This window comes from Caretta caretta, chromosome 5, assembly GCF_965140235.1.
Source record: "Caretta caretta isolate rCarCar2 chromosome 5, rCarCar1.hap1, whole genome shotgun sequence".
Taxonomy (NCBI): domain Eukaryota; kingdom Metazoa; phylum Chordata; order Testudines; family Cheloniidae; genus Caretta; species Caretta caretta.
Window position 1 is genome coordinate 99,272,510 of NC_134210.1, and position 13,929 is coordinate 99,286,438.

Sequence of the window (13,929 nt, forward strand, 5' to 3'; positions counted from 1 at the left end):
TCTCATTGGGGAAAAATAAGGCAAAGTACTTTTAGAACCATTACTATGTCTGCCCTATGTTTACTTGGTCATTTGCATATGCTATTACCCACTTTGCATAAGAAGTTCTGGTAAATGTGAAAATTAGGTGCACTACTAAAATATTTAAAATACAGATCATTAAGGGCCATTATAAGGCTTTCAAGCCAACAATCCACTGAGATGAATAAGTGCAGTTCACATTTCTTGGAGCTTTTGTTTTATGCTCTCTGCAGACTCAGACAACTCTGCATTGATTTTATATCAGTTATACTTGGCTCACATTTGGCACGTTTCCTTTGCAACAGAAAGGGCTAGAGATTTTTATTTTAAAAAATGAAGTATTGTATTCTGCCACATCTGAATGCTTCATGAAGGTCGGAGCAGTACTTTAAGTAGACTAGATCCCGTGTTTGGCACCACTGATTTACAAGGTATTATGAGATAAGAATCCATACGACATAAAAATGAGTTATTTATGTGATGTTTTCTCTTCAGCAAATAATTAAGTTTAATATCTTCTGCTGGATTACACTCTAGGAAACATTTCTGCATCAAATATTTTAGTCACAGTAAGATCAAGTATTCAAAAAAGAATGTACATTTTAATTTAAAAGGGGCACACATTGCATGGCATTGCTGCTCTGCCATTCACAACACACATTTTTGTAATTTTCTCCACCAACCTACTTACTGAGAGTGAAAACAATAGAACAGAGCCATACGTATCTCAATTTCTATTTCCCTTAAGTCTCTTATGTAGTTCCTCATAAGATCCTTGTATGTACAGCAAAAAGAACCAAGTTACCTTTGAAAGCTCTACCTAATTTACACTATATTTAACAACATCAATTAAACAAAAATAAGTGACATAGAACGAAAGGGACACCACCAAGGAAAAGCACTCTGTTACCCAATAAAGCCAAAGAGAACTGAAAGCATTTTCAGTAATACTATGGTAATTATTTACAGCTCTGTAGCCTCTTCCAGCAGAGTAAGATAAAGCCTTGTAAAGATGCAGACTTCAGCAGCAATATGAAAGTGAGACACACACCAAACAGTAATCACAAGTTCACAAGCGTTCACCAATTTTCTGGGCCCCAGGTATTTGGGTGCCCACTTTGAAACTCCTTGTGCCTGGTTTTCAGAGGTGCTGATGACCCTCCTTGGCAGCTATAGAACTTCAGCCTTTCTGCAAATCAGGCACAAAGTGTTTCACCCAAAACCAGAGGTACCCAAAATCTATTCCTGTCTCAGATGCTATCCCTGAAAACATACGTTATTGAAAAAGATCAGCTGATCTTACAAGATGTGGAGCAACTGATACTAATATACGAGATCAGAATCAGGTTGAGAATCTCCCTCCTCTAACCTCTTAAAAACAATACATTCTTCTTCTAGTGCTGTCCCTGTGGGTGCTCCACTTCAGGTGTCAATGCGTCCGGACACCATCGATCCCAGATTTACGGTAGCCGTGTCACACATGCGCAGTAGGCGTCTCGCGGTGCCATTGGTGCCACGTCTAGCGCGCGCACAACCAGAGCCCTCCAGTTTCTTCTCAACCGTCGTCGTCTGAAGACGGAGCTCGGGGCAGTGTTTGTCACTCTTGCCAAACCTTTGGAAAAAATAGCAGTCAGGTGTGTGTTAGTGTTTTACATGAAAAGGACCAAACCTTTCCAGCAATCTTCTAGACTTTTCATTTCTACTACTGAACATTCAAAAGGCTGCGCAATCTCCACTCAGAGACTGTCTAAATGGATCACTGCATGCATTCAATATTGCTATCATATTCGGAACGCGGACTCTCCTACGCACATCAGAGTGCACTCCACATGATCAGTTTCAACCTCTATAACGTCCCTAAATAATGTTCCAATACTAGAGATTTGTAGGGTGGCCACTTGGGCCTCTGTCCACACATTCACTGAGCACTAAGACTCCACGGCTGATGCCATAGTGGGCCTAACTGTACTTACCTCTGTGACTCAAATGAACTTGAAGTCCCTCCTGCCTTCTGAGGGGCACTGTTCTACAGTCACCTGAAGTGGAGCACCCACAGGGACAGCACTCAAAGAAGAAGAGGGGGTTACTCACCCTGTGCAGTAATTGAGGTTCTTCGAGATGTGTGTCCCTGTGGGTGCTCCACTACCCACCCTCCTCCCCTCTACTTCAGAGTTGGCCATTAGGATATTGCGGTAAAGAAGGAACTGGAGGGCTTGGGTCGTGCACCAACGGCACTGCGAAATGCCGACCCGCACAGACACTGCTACCATAAATCTCTGACCAAGGGTGCCGGGACACACTGACACCTGAAGTGGAGCACCCACAGGAATACACATCTCGAAGAACCTCAGTTACTGCACAAAGTGAGTAACCCTCTCTTAAATTTGACTCAAACTGTGTAGTATTGCTAGCTTTAACCGGTTCTGAAAATGAGATTCATCCCCATGCTCTGTCTCCCTTGCCCTGGCCCAAATACTGAGAAGTTGTTTTCTTAGTGTCCACTTCCCTTGGCCCAAATGGGGTGTTTGATGGGTGTATGTCTCCACAGCCTGCCCCCAGAAGAAAGATGTTGGGTGGGCAGGGTTATTCCCTTTATGCAGGACCTCTCTCCCCTATTAGGACTTAGGCTTCCTAATAATAAGGTGAATTCTGGACAGAGGGTAGTCTGGTGGTCTTCCCTTCATGCCCAGTGTCTTCATAGGGTGTCTGAGTGGTTCCCTTCTGGATCTTCAGTGATTAGCAGTCCCTCTTTTCCATTCAGTTACTCTAGGGAGCCAGTCAGTAGGTCCATATGCCCTAAATCCCCCCAGTAACTATCTTCAGAAGGGATGTAAGAAATGCTTACTTTCCTTCCCCATCCTCCAAGCATCAGGACCAGGAAATGCTTTCTTTGGCTTTGTTGCACATGCCCTTTAAAACTCTCGACCAGACATACCCCAGAGTAGACTGGAATATTGGGAAACCTTGCCAATATGTACTAAAGAGTACAGTGCACTCTTTAGTGAGTTAAAAAGTGAGGTGAGGTGTGAGGTGTCTTTAGTGAGTTAAAAGGCCAGTATTGCAGGAGTGTTCTAATTCTGGTGCTGTAAGAAGGTGAGTGGGCAAGGTGCCCACCCTGTGAAGATATCTACTGACATGATTTAGAGTGGGAGAGGAGGGCCCATTGATGGACCCCTAAGAAGCAGGAGGGGACGCTCCAAGAAGTAATAAAGGAAAAGCTTGGGTACTTCTGAAGACATTAGAGGGGAAGGAGATAAAAGACCACTAGTCTGCCTCTTCCAGCCTAAATTAACATAAAATACAAATAATTCAATTCTTAACTCAGCTACCCCCAAGTGTTTTGCTGCATATGTTGCAAGTGCCAATTTGATACTCAGATGTGCATTATACTCTGATTTGGGGGTCCTAATACCTGAATAGTAGGACTCTGGCTGTCAGATTCTCCCAAATATGAATATTCTCCTATTCACACATCACTACTTTTATGCCTATAGTACCTATCCTGTGGGCATAAAGTTATTCTATATATTAGTTATAATCATGTATGTCATTCTATCTTGTTTTGTTTTATCTATTGATGATTTAGTGTTTTCTGTTCTTAATGTTGTTGCCGGAGGGGTCTAGAAGGTGATTTCAATAGGAGCCATACAGATGAAATGTTTCACTGTTATGATGGACATATTTCTCAGCTCTCATACTCTGGCTGCACGATTCAAGGCTGCCTATGAAAGGGGCACTGTTAAGTACTTTTTGTGTCTGTATAGTTTACACTATAGTTTTTTTTTTGGATTTTCCCCCCTTTCTGTTGTTTTTAAGAATTGCTTTTAAAAGCTTGAGATTAACTGTTTTGTGTCTGTACTGGTTTGTGTCCTTCCCCCTTGTAGTCCACTGGCAAGTCTCCTGTGTTTCTTACAGAGAACAGTCGTTTATTCAGTGCATTTAGGACTTCGTTCTTCGAGGTGCTTGCATTTTGCCCTGATCCAGCAAAGCATGGTAAGCATCTGCTTGACTTTAGACTTTAGACTTCTGACTAGCCCTATTCAAGGGAATTACTTGCAGGACTGAGTCTTTAGAAAATATTCATCAAAAAGCTTCTAGAGCAGTGCAGTAAAAATGAAGCACAAAATATCAGAAATGAGTCAAAGAACTAACCAGCCCACGTACATATTCAAACGAGAGAGAGCAAGGACTCTAGCACCAAAGGAAAACCAACAGACAAAGTCCAACCACTGTATCCGAAATAGGGCTCAGTCCTCAAATTATTATAAATGAAGGGGAAAAGCAGGGAAGGGGGCAGTATATAGGACAGTTCAAGCAAATCAGATGGATATTGTCAAGTGCCTTAAAGGCGGGCAAATGAGGGATTCAAGAGGACCTCTCCCAGGATGGTGTTCACAGTTATAGACCCTTAGCCATGGAGGCCTGCTCTTTGCTTAGTTCTAGGCATCAAGAGCAGACCTCAGTAAACCACATCTGCTAGGAAGGGATTGTAAGGCAGATACAATACTGGTTCATGTCAGAGCTCTTTCTTTAGAAGCTATGCAATCTGGAATGCTCACAGCCTAGGACTGTACCATTTCAGGAGTGACAAGGGATCAGCTAATATGCTGCAATATGGTTATGAGTTGGGAACAATCTAAAGGCTTTGATTTTGCAAGAGTCATCTGTTCCTTAATATAACAGCAGTTCCTTCTCTAAAGCTGCCACATAATAGACCAGGGTCAGGAATGAATTTGAGAGAGGCTTCTATTCCCAGGCTAATGGATTATGGATACTTTAAGAGTGAGGAAACACATTCCCAGTGGAGTCAATGGGCATTTTACTTTTTACTTCAATCACTGTATATACTCACATGGTAAAACTACATTAGAGAGAATAATTTTTTTACAGGGACAAAGCTCAGGACACACTGCCTCACTGCAGAAAGGGAAAGGAAAAATAAACCAGAAACACGGATAAGAGGGGGTTGATTTAAAAATCTGGTAAATTGGAAACATGAATAGGATCATCAGAATCCAATACACACTGATCTGCCCCCACAGCTTCCTTTTTCTGTATCATCAGAAGGCTTTTAAGTCTCTTCATTAACCAATCCATGCATGTTTAGGTGGGATTAAAATAACTACATTAATTCAAAGACTGGTGAACTCTTTGTTTAAAGGTATCGATTTTCTTCTCTGAGCCCGTGTTGCCCAGGCAATGCAAAGAAAAATAAAAAAGTCTCTTCTCTTGAAAACAGCTATTACTTTGTTTCTCAGAAATGATTGTAGCCTTCTTCCTAACGGAACAAAAAGAGATGAGTCAAACATACATTTCTTTTCTGTGTCAGAATCCTCAAACACCTTCTGGCAAAATATGTAAAGAGCTTTAACAACTTTTTCGATTATAAGAAAAGGCTCAAATTTATTTTGAGAAATAGTTTCCAATAGAAATGGTAAATGATTGGTGTAGTCAGGAGGCAGCCATGTTGGCTTGTTCTTTATTTTTCAGCATTTGCAGAACACAACATGTAAAATAACACTGTCACCACCAAAAGCACTTCTTGTACTAACACATTTGAACAAAGGAGTTCCCTTTCAAATTCAGACCAATGGTCTATCTTATTTGGTGCCCTGTCTCAGACAGTCCTCAGTTCCAGAGACTTCAGAGGAAGGTTTAGCTGGCGTGTTGAAATGGACAAATATGCATTAACATGCCTATGGGGAAGTTTCCTCTTAACCCAGGGCAGTTCGGGAGTATCTTAAATCCTGAAGGATGAGGGTTGAATTTATACCACTTAAAATTTTTATCCCAGCTAGTGTAATTGTAGATCTACTTTTATGCCGCTTATCATTACGTGTGTAAAATCTAGGCAGCCTGATATGGGCCTCCACCCACCAACACTATTCATCATCATTGTGGCTGAACCTGCCCACCAGTGCAGTTCTCCGTGCACATCTGGAGTCCCATTAGCCAACTGCAGTGCAGGGTCAGGGATTTATAGGGTCACTCAGAAAATAGCTTTTGCTTTGTTTTGTTTTAAATGGTGAGCTATGCAAATACCAAAAAAAAAAAAAAAGGGGGGGGGGGAGCCTTAAATTCCATCCTAACTTTGCACTCAAATTCAGCAGCCATTTAAAAAAGCCCTCTCTCCTTGGTTTTAACCTATAGTGGGGTTTTTTTTTGTGTGTGAACATACTAGAAACTCTTGCAGAATGGTGTTTTATAATGAAAACACTGCCACATCTCTAATTTAACCCTGCTCTCATTTATTCTTGGTCTTAAAAAAAAATTTCTAAATGGGATTATTAAAAACATAGAGGGCTTTAAAAATATTATTCTGGAGAAAATGGTGTTTGCATGCTGCCCTTTTAATCACACTCTCTCTCCCTCTTGCAGTGCTCTTTAAGGGGAGAGAGGCTTTCAGCAGGTAGCGAAGAAATGACCATGTAGAGGTGAATTTTAAAGTACCCTTTGCATTTACAAGAGGTGTAAAAGTCACAGTTGCAGGAGAGGGGGCACTTTCCCATCAGTTGATTTCAAACATCATAATGATGTTAAGAAATATTGAACCAGCTGGAACATTCATTTCACTGAGTCTGCAGACTGACCCACGCAATTTGATTAATCTGGGACTGGTGCCATTGTAATCCGCTCATAAAGAGTTCATGTTGTGTAAATAACAGCCCTTCAGTTACTGAAGGAAACAGGGCCATTTATGGGAATCCGTATTAATAAGGACCAGAGCAGCCTAGGAGAATGAACAGGGTATGGAACCTCCTGGGCAGCTATTAGGGACTGGCTCAGCAAAGAGTTGTGTACTGTTGCTAATGTCCAGCAGAGGCCCAAGCTCCAGTCAGGGAATTCAGTTTGAGAGTGCTCAGGCTCTAGAGGGGCAAGACATGAAACTGACTGTTAGGAACCATTAAGAAAGGGATAGACAATAAGACAGAAAATATCATAATGTCACTATAAAAATCCCTGGTATGCCCACACCTTGAATACTGTGCACAGTTCTGGTCATCCCCTTTCAAAAAATGTATATTAGAATTGGAAAAGTTACAAAGAAGGGCAACAAAAATGATTAAGGGCATGGAACAGTTTCCGAATGAGGAGACTTCTCAACTTGGAAAAGAGACGACTAAGAGAGGATATGATACAGGTCTGTAAATCGTGAATGATGTGAAGAAAATGAATAGGGGAGCATTATTTACTCCTTCACATAATACAAGAACCAGGGGTCACCCAGTGAAAGTAATAGGCAACAAGTTTAAAACAAACATCAGGAAGTACTTCTTCACACAACGCAGAGTCAACATGTGGAGCTCATTGCCAAGGGATGTTGTGAAGGCAAACACTGTAACAATGTTAAAAAAAGAATTAGATATGTTCTTGGAGGCTATTAGTCAAGAGGGTCAAGGACGCAACTCCATGCTCTGGGTGCCCCGGCCTCTGATTGCCAGAAGATGGGAATGGACGACAGGGGAGGGATCACTCAATGATTGCATGTTCTGTTCATTCCCTCTGAAGAACCTGGCACTGACCTCTGTCAGAAGACAGGATACTGAGCAAGAAAGACCATTGGCCCCCAATATGTTCGTTCTTATAACCCATAGGTGGAGAGTTTCTGGTGAAGTAGCTGACTGAAGCTTTCTTTGTCTTTTTCTGTTAAATACATAAGACCCTCCAAAGGGGAGACTCTTTAATACTAGAAAGTCAGCTTGTACTAGTTTATACTTGGGGTAAGGGGAAACTGGGGAAGTGGCTCACCTGCAGCACCACAGCTGACCACAGTAGGCGCACCAGGGTGACCTCCAGACCATTACAAGCTCCCATCCCTTTCCGGTGTAGTACCTTGCCATCTACCTATGCTACCTGTGTTCTGATCCCTGACTGGGAGTGGTCTACCCTCATATCCCTCAGCTCAGTATCCTCAGTCCCACCCTACTTGCAGTTTCTCCAGCTTCACCCATCCCTGGTGTTTGAACCAGCAGAGCAATGGCCCATAAGAAGCCAGTGTATCATTGCGCAGGCACCTGGTCATACGAATACATCTTTGGGCTGAAGTGAGCAAAACTCATGAATTTAACAAAGAGGAACATTGAACCATATGAATGTGTATCAAGGCAGCTGCTGACCAATCATGGATTGAGTAGACCAGACAGCAGTGCAGGGAGAAGATTAAGGGGCTCAAGGTGAGCTACTGGAAGGCCAGCAATAAGGATAAGAGATTCAGTGATGCCCCAACAACCTGTCTGTTTTACAGTGAATTGGACCATATTCTGAGCACACAGCCTCATTTCAGCATGGAGGCATCTGTTTGGGACAGGTGTGCATTTGGAACCAGGATATCTGCAAAGACATGACCCCACCCCCACAGTCAGACAGCAAGGAGAGAAAGAGGAAGAGGGGAGTGGTCATAGCCTTGGAAAGGAGCTTGTCAGTGCACTATGCAACAGCCCCATTATTCTGCCCCAGTATAGTTGCCATGCAGCTCAAATATGTGAGCACAAACAGCATCCCTTACAGCCTTTGCTGTAGCAGACCTTGCAGCCATAATGGGTTCTTTTGTTGGTTGTCTTTAATTACATGCCAATTCAAATGACCAGGAATCCACTCTAGCCCAAAGCACTGTAAGCTGACAAACATTGTGAAGCACACAACATGCCCCAATCACGCGCATAACGTTCAACATGCCACAGGCCAGACGAGTCAATAAATTGTGTCATCTTGCTTTTAGTCAGCCAAGGCACATTCTACCACCATCCTGCACTTCCTCATGCCGTAGTTGAACTGCATCTTGTCCTGTTGGCTCATGTTAGGAGAAGGCTTCATCAACCAGAGCTGTAGAGATATGTTGGACCACCTAAAATCACACTTGCCAAGGACACCCCACTGATTAATGTGTTTTTAGTCGGGAAACAATGTACCAGTTTGCCCATGTTGAAATTGGCCCAACTTGTGGAACTCCATGGCATCAAAGACCCTGACAGTGCACCTGGTGTAGGTGTCCATGAATATGCCATTGTGGTCCACAAGCGCCTACATGATGATCAAATAGTATCCTTTCCTGTTAATATACTCACTTACTTCAAATGGCGGGTGTAAGAGGGTACATGCGTCCCATCAATCACACCTGCACAGGTTGTGAATCCCATCTATTCAAATCCAACAATTATTTCAGGACTATTTTCAATTCTGACAAGCCTAGGGGACAGTGCAGCATTAACTGCTGTGACCACTGTGTCAGCTGTAGATTTTTCCAGCCTCAACCTGATTGCCAACAGGTTTGTAGCAGTTAGGAACGACAGCAACAGACTGCTGGACAATTAGTGACTCGCTCATCTGGGTGTGCTGCATCTCAAGTGCTGAGATAAGCTCACACAACTCCATGAATGTGCCTTTCCCATAGGCGCCGACTCCAGGGCTGGAGCACCCACAGAAAAAAATTAGCGGATGCTTAGCAGCCACTGGCAGCCAGCTCCACCCGTCCCTGCACAGTGCCTCCCACCCATCAGCAGCCCCGCCAATCAACTCCTCCCCCTCCCTCCCAGTGCAGGTGGCTCTGGGAGGAAGGGGGAGGAGTCGGCATGGGGCATACTCAGGAGAGGGGGTGGAACTGGGCGGGAAGAGGCAGGGTGAGGGTGGGGCCTTGGGAGATAGGGTGGGTGGGCAGAGCAGGCACGGGAAGAGGCAGGATGGGGGTGAGGGAGTCAGGGGAAGGGGTCAGGTGGGGGTGGGCCCTGGGGCGGAGCAGGGGGTTGAGCACTCCCTGGGCCCAGAGGAAGCCAGTGCCTATGGCCTTTCCTCATGGAAAGTTCTGGGCCCATTGCTGCTCATCCGATGTTTCCATCACAGTGTGGTCCCACCAGTGTGTGCTTGTGTTCCTGGCCCAAGAGTGGCAGTCTACATGGGGGTCATCTGCCATTAAAAACAGCTTCAGCTCAGTCCATACCTCCACATCCACAAAGTCCTAGTCAGTAACTGTTATGCCTCTCCGAGCAGTAATTCACCATCCCTCTCTTCGCAGGCTTTAAAAATGTTTTCTGGCAAAAGGCACAAGAAAAGACACTTCCTCCTAAAAAAGCAGCAGTTCTCAGTCCTGGTAATTAAGCAGCGGAGGAGGCATAACATCAGCATGAAGCAGCGCACCACCACACCAGCTGCATCTCTGCCAGGAAATGAATTTTGCTGGCTTAGACCATTTCTTCCCAATAATCCCGAGAGTGAACAGACAAAAACAACATGTTGTGAATGTGAGCTTAGAAAGTGAACATGGAATCGTAGCAATATGAATCTCAGGCTATCAGCCCAGATAGCTGTACTGCTTGTCGTGTCCACATCCAGTGTTAACAAGGTTGGGAGGTATAATGGCAGAATAGATTAGCACAGTAATGGGGTAGGCTACCATGCACTGACAAGCACGATTACTTACCCCATGGCTGAGCAGGAGAGTGTGTTCTCCTGCTGGGTTAAGGAAGCAGCATGGCTGTGAGTGCTGGCAATTGTAGACTTTCCACTGAAATCTTCGTATGCAGAAGGAGCACTGCTGCAATCACCATGGTTACCTACTCCCACAGCCAAAAATAGGGAATGCTACCCAACACTGGAGTATAATTGGCCTGTCCCAGTGATATTGTATGTTACACTTGTGCTTGACAACATTATGATTCCAACTGCTTTATTGCATAGGTCTGGTTTTAGATGTGGAAAAACATAGAAACTAATCAAATCTTTGCTGACCTGCAGATAGAAATAATGAAATAGAAGAAACCAAGTCCCTGAGCACCACTTCTGCCCCTAATGTAGCTCTCAAGTGGTGCTTAGAGCATTCTGCAAGCCCTCTGCACTGGGGTGAATTTCACCCGATAGCCACACTTTGTAATACAAAATAATTGTTAGACCACTAGCTGAGGTAGTCCAGGGTCTTGTCTCTGACACTGGCCAGCACAATATCTTTCAGGGGCAAAGGGCATGAAAACCCCTGATGGAATAAGCTGTACCAATTAAAAGGATCCAGAACACAAGCAATGCATCCCCATTAATAGTCGCTGCCTATGATTAGCAACTGCATGCTTAGAAAACTATCTGGAAGGACACTAAGGATGCAGAATGGTGAGGAAAAGGGAAAGTGTGAGACAAGAGCATAAGTTTGTTGTTTTCTTTTTTCTATCACCCAACCAGACTGATGCCTTTTTCCCCTCTTTCTCTTTTCTCTCCCTATAATTCTGTTTTCTCCTCTGAAAAGCAACCTGTGACTAAGAGGGAGTCAAAGACAGTAACTCTAAGAAAGCAATTTTCTTCCGTTCTAATTCAGTTTGAGCTTTGAAAGTTCTTGAGAGTCTGCATAGAAGCTAGTTGATGCTTTGGAAAAAACAAATATTGTTTAAAGCCTGATTAATATATTCGTACAGCACGTTTGCCACTCGTCTGTAGAAGTAACAAAATTCTCCCAGCCGACTCTGTGATCTGGCCTGCCTACTATTTTGCTATGCTAAATGCTATTAAAAACATTTGTCCATCCAAAATGGTCCCTCTGTCGTTTGTTCTCTTACCTAAGCAAAGAGTGATTTACACAGGAAGTAGACGTTTGCTACTTCCTGTTTGCTCACCTGTGCAGAGGAAACCATTGAGGGGCAGAGCAATAGCACAGCAGACTGGTGGAAGTTTGAAACGCAGGGTACGGTTACAGAAGACTGGTGCACACACACTGAGTGCAAAGAGGGCATGGTTTAGACTCTTTGGGACATTTCCCAAGCCAATTCACCCATCCCTACTTTCTTTTTAATCATCAATTTCATGGTACGTACAATACCTGAAGTCCAAATTCATTCCTATCTTCATTCAATGGCCCTTTTTAAAAGAGGAAAAGACACATTTTTTAAAAGTGTTGGCCGGTTCTTATGCAATGAGGTAAAACCCCAAACGTTATTTTGTTCTACACACTCTACACCAATGTGATGTCCAATGCTATTTCTCGCATTCTGAGGTGTTATTTTCTAGCCCTTTGTGTCTGATCATAAATTAGACTTAGCTTGTAAAAACATGCAATTTTAATCTTACCTTTCTGGCTGTTGACATTGAGGAGTTATGTATCTCAAAGGATCATAAGCATTGTTGACATGACACTAGAAAGTCAAAGTCAACGATCCTGAAAAGGAAACGCTCTTTCAAAGTTTAACAAAGGAATAATCACATACTCAATCCAGTACATTGCATAATCAGATTTTTAGAAAGCATTAAGCACATCACTTACCTATTTAAAGATTAGGATTTACACTGTGCTAACTGAAATATTTATGTACTTTCTTTCGGTACTAATAATGCCATAGAGTCTTTAATTTAAAATGTTTGTAAACTTAACTTGTCTGTCCTCATTTATGCGGTTTATTGCTTTTGACGTGATGAAAATGTGTTTATTTCTTAATTCACATGCACAAGCAGAATGACATCGTCATGTGTGATGATCATACATCTGATCTGGACACCTCTGCACATTCCATAACATAATGGAACAGTGCTTCTGATAGCTGAACTTCTGCTATAATACCCACTCCACAAAAGTCAGCTAAGTCAAGGCATGTGCTGAATTTTGCACAGTGGTTACTTTTTGGGTAGTATATCTTCACCAGAGATCTGAGTGCTAATAAATGTATCATTTGTTTGAAAAAGCAATATCTTAGATTTTCACATAATTGTTCATTTACAAATGTCTGATATCAGATGAATGCGTTGAATTAGAGTCTCCCATCAAATTGGAGACTGTTATAAATACAGAAATACTGTGCTATTGTTGCCATAGGGATGGTGTGAGAACACAGCAAGAATTGTGACTGGGATGTTGGGAGAAGAGGGAATCCACGTGACCATGTTGGGTTGAAAGGATGAAATTCACCCCTGTGCTGACAACCGGCCCAAGCTCAGACTTGGCACTGCAAAGCTGCCCTATTAGGACAGCTGGAGATCCCCCTTGTCATAAGAAAATCACCAGTTGCCTGAAGCTGGCATACTTTCCAGTAAAGGGAGCATCTGTGGGTGTGGTCAAGAGTGGGAGGGGCATGGCCAGAGCATAGTGTGCTCTGCTTATCCTGTGCCAGCAGGATGGTGCCCATGGGGCTTAATTTACACTGGGGGGCAAACTGGCCACAGCACTGGGGAAATGGAAAGGAAATTTATAGCCACCTGTCTTGTACCTTGTCTTGCACCAAGCCCAGTTTAGACAGACTTAAGGATCTGGCCCATAGAAAATTAGTGGGGCATAAGTCTCGTGCTGGTCCTCTGCACAGAAGTGAATTTTACCCAGCAAGCAGTTTACAGTGTGAAAGTTTGAGACCCTCTGTATTACAATAACTCCTGCTCCCAACAAAACTTCACCCCAAGCATTTATATTCTGAAAAATATAAATCTGAGGGGGGGTGGGGAGGGGGAGTCCTTACAAACATCTTCTGTTTTAGTACTTTGATTATTTATGCCAGATTGTCAACTCCTTATGCTCAGTTACTGTCATGAGTCAGCCCATTGAGTCAGCTGACTAAGTATGCCCCAATGTGAGTAAGGCTTGCACAATGTCACCTTAAATATTTAAAATAGCATAAGACAACACAGTCAGGAATAACCATAAACACAGCATAAATAGCATTGCCAATTCCAAGTCCCACGGAATTCTGCGGCAAAATTCCCATTGACTTTTGTATGACCTGGATTTGACCCACGATGAATGAACAGCTCAGTAATTCTGAGAAAACAATCACATTCCTTCCCAAAGTGAAAAGTCAGCGCTGTGCTGTTCAAGCAAGTACAAATATTTATTTTTTAAAAAAGTGAACATGCCAAGTGAATCTGAACAGGCTGGTAATACTGATTCAGCTTGGGTAAGTAGTTACCTCCATTGATCACAGACCATAGCATAAAACAACTAAGTTGTGAAGG

The 13,929-nt window shown here is 43.1% G+C and overlaps 1 long non-coding RNA gene across 1 annotated transcript; it reads right to left on the bottom strand.

The window, feature by feature from the left end:
- Positions 1-601: 601 nt before the first annotated feature.
- On the bottom strand, positions 602-10,570 carry LOC142072198 (uncharacterized). Its single transcript, XR_012668590.1, has 2 exons — positions 10,436-10,570; positions 602-1,633 (listed from the first exon to the last, which is right to left on the bottom strand). It is a non-coding gene; the product is annotated as an uncharacterized LOC142072198 (long non-coding RNA).
- Between the last annotated feature and the right edge of the window lie 3,359 nt (positions 10,571-13,929).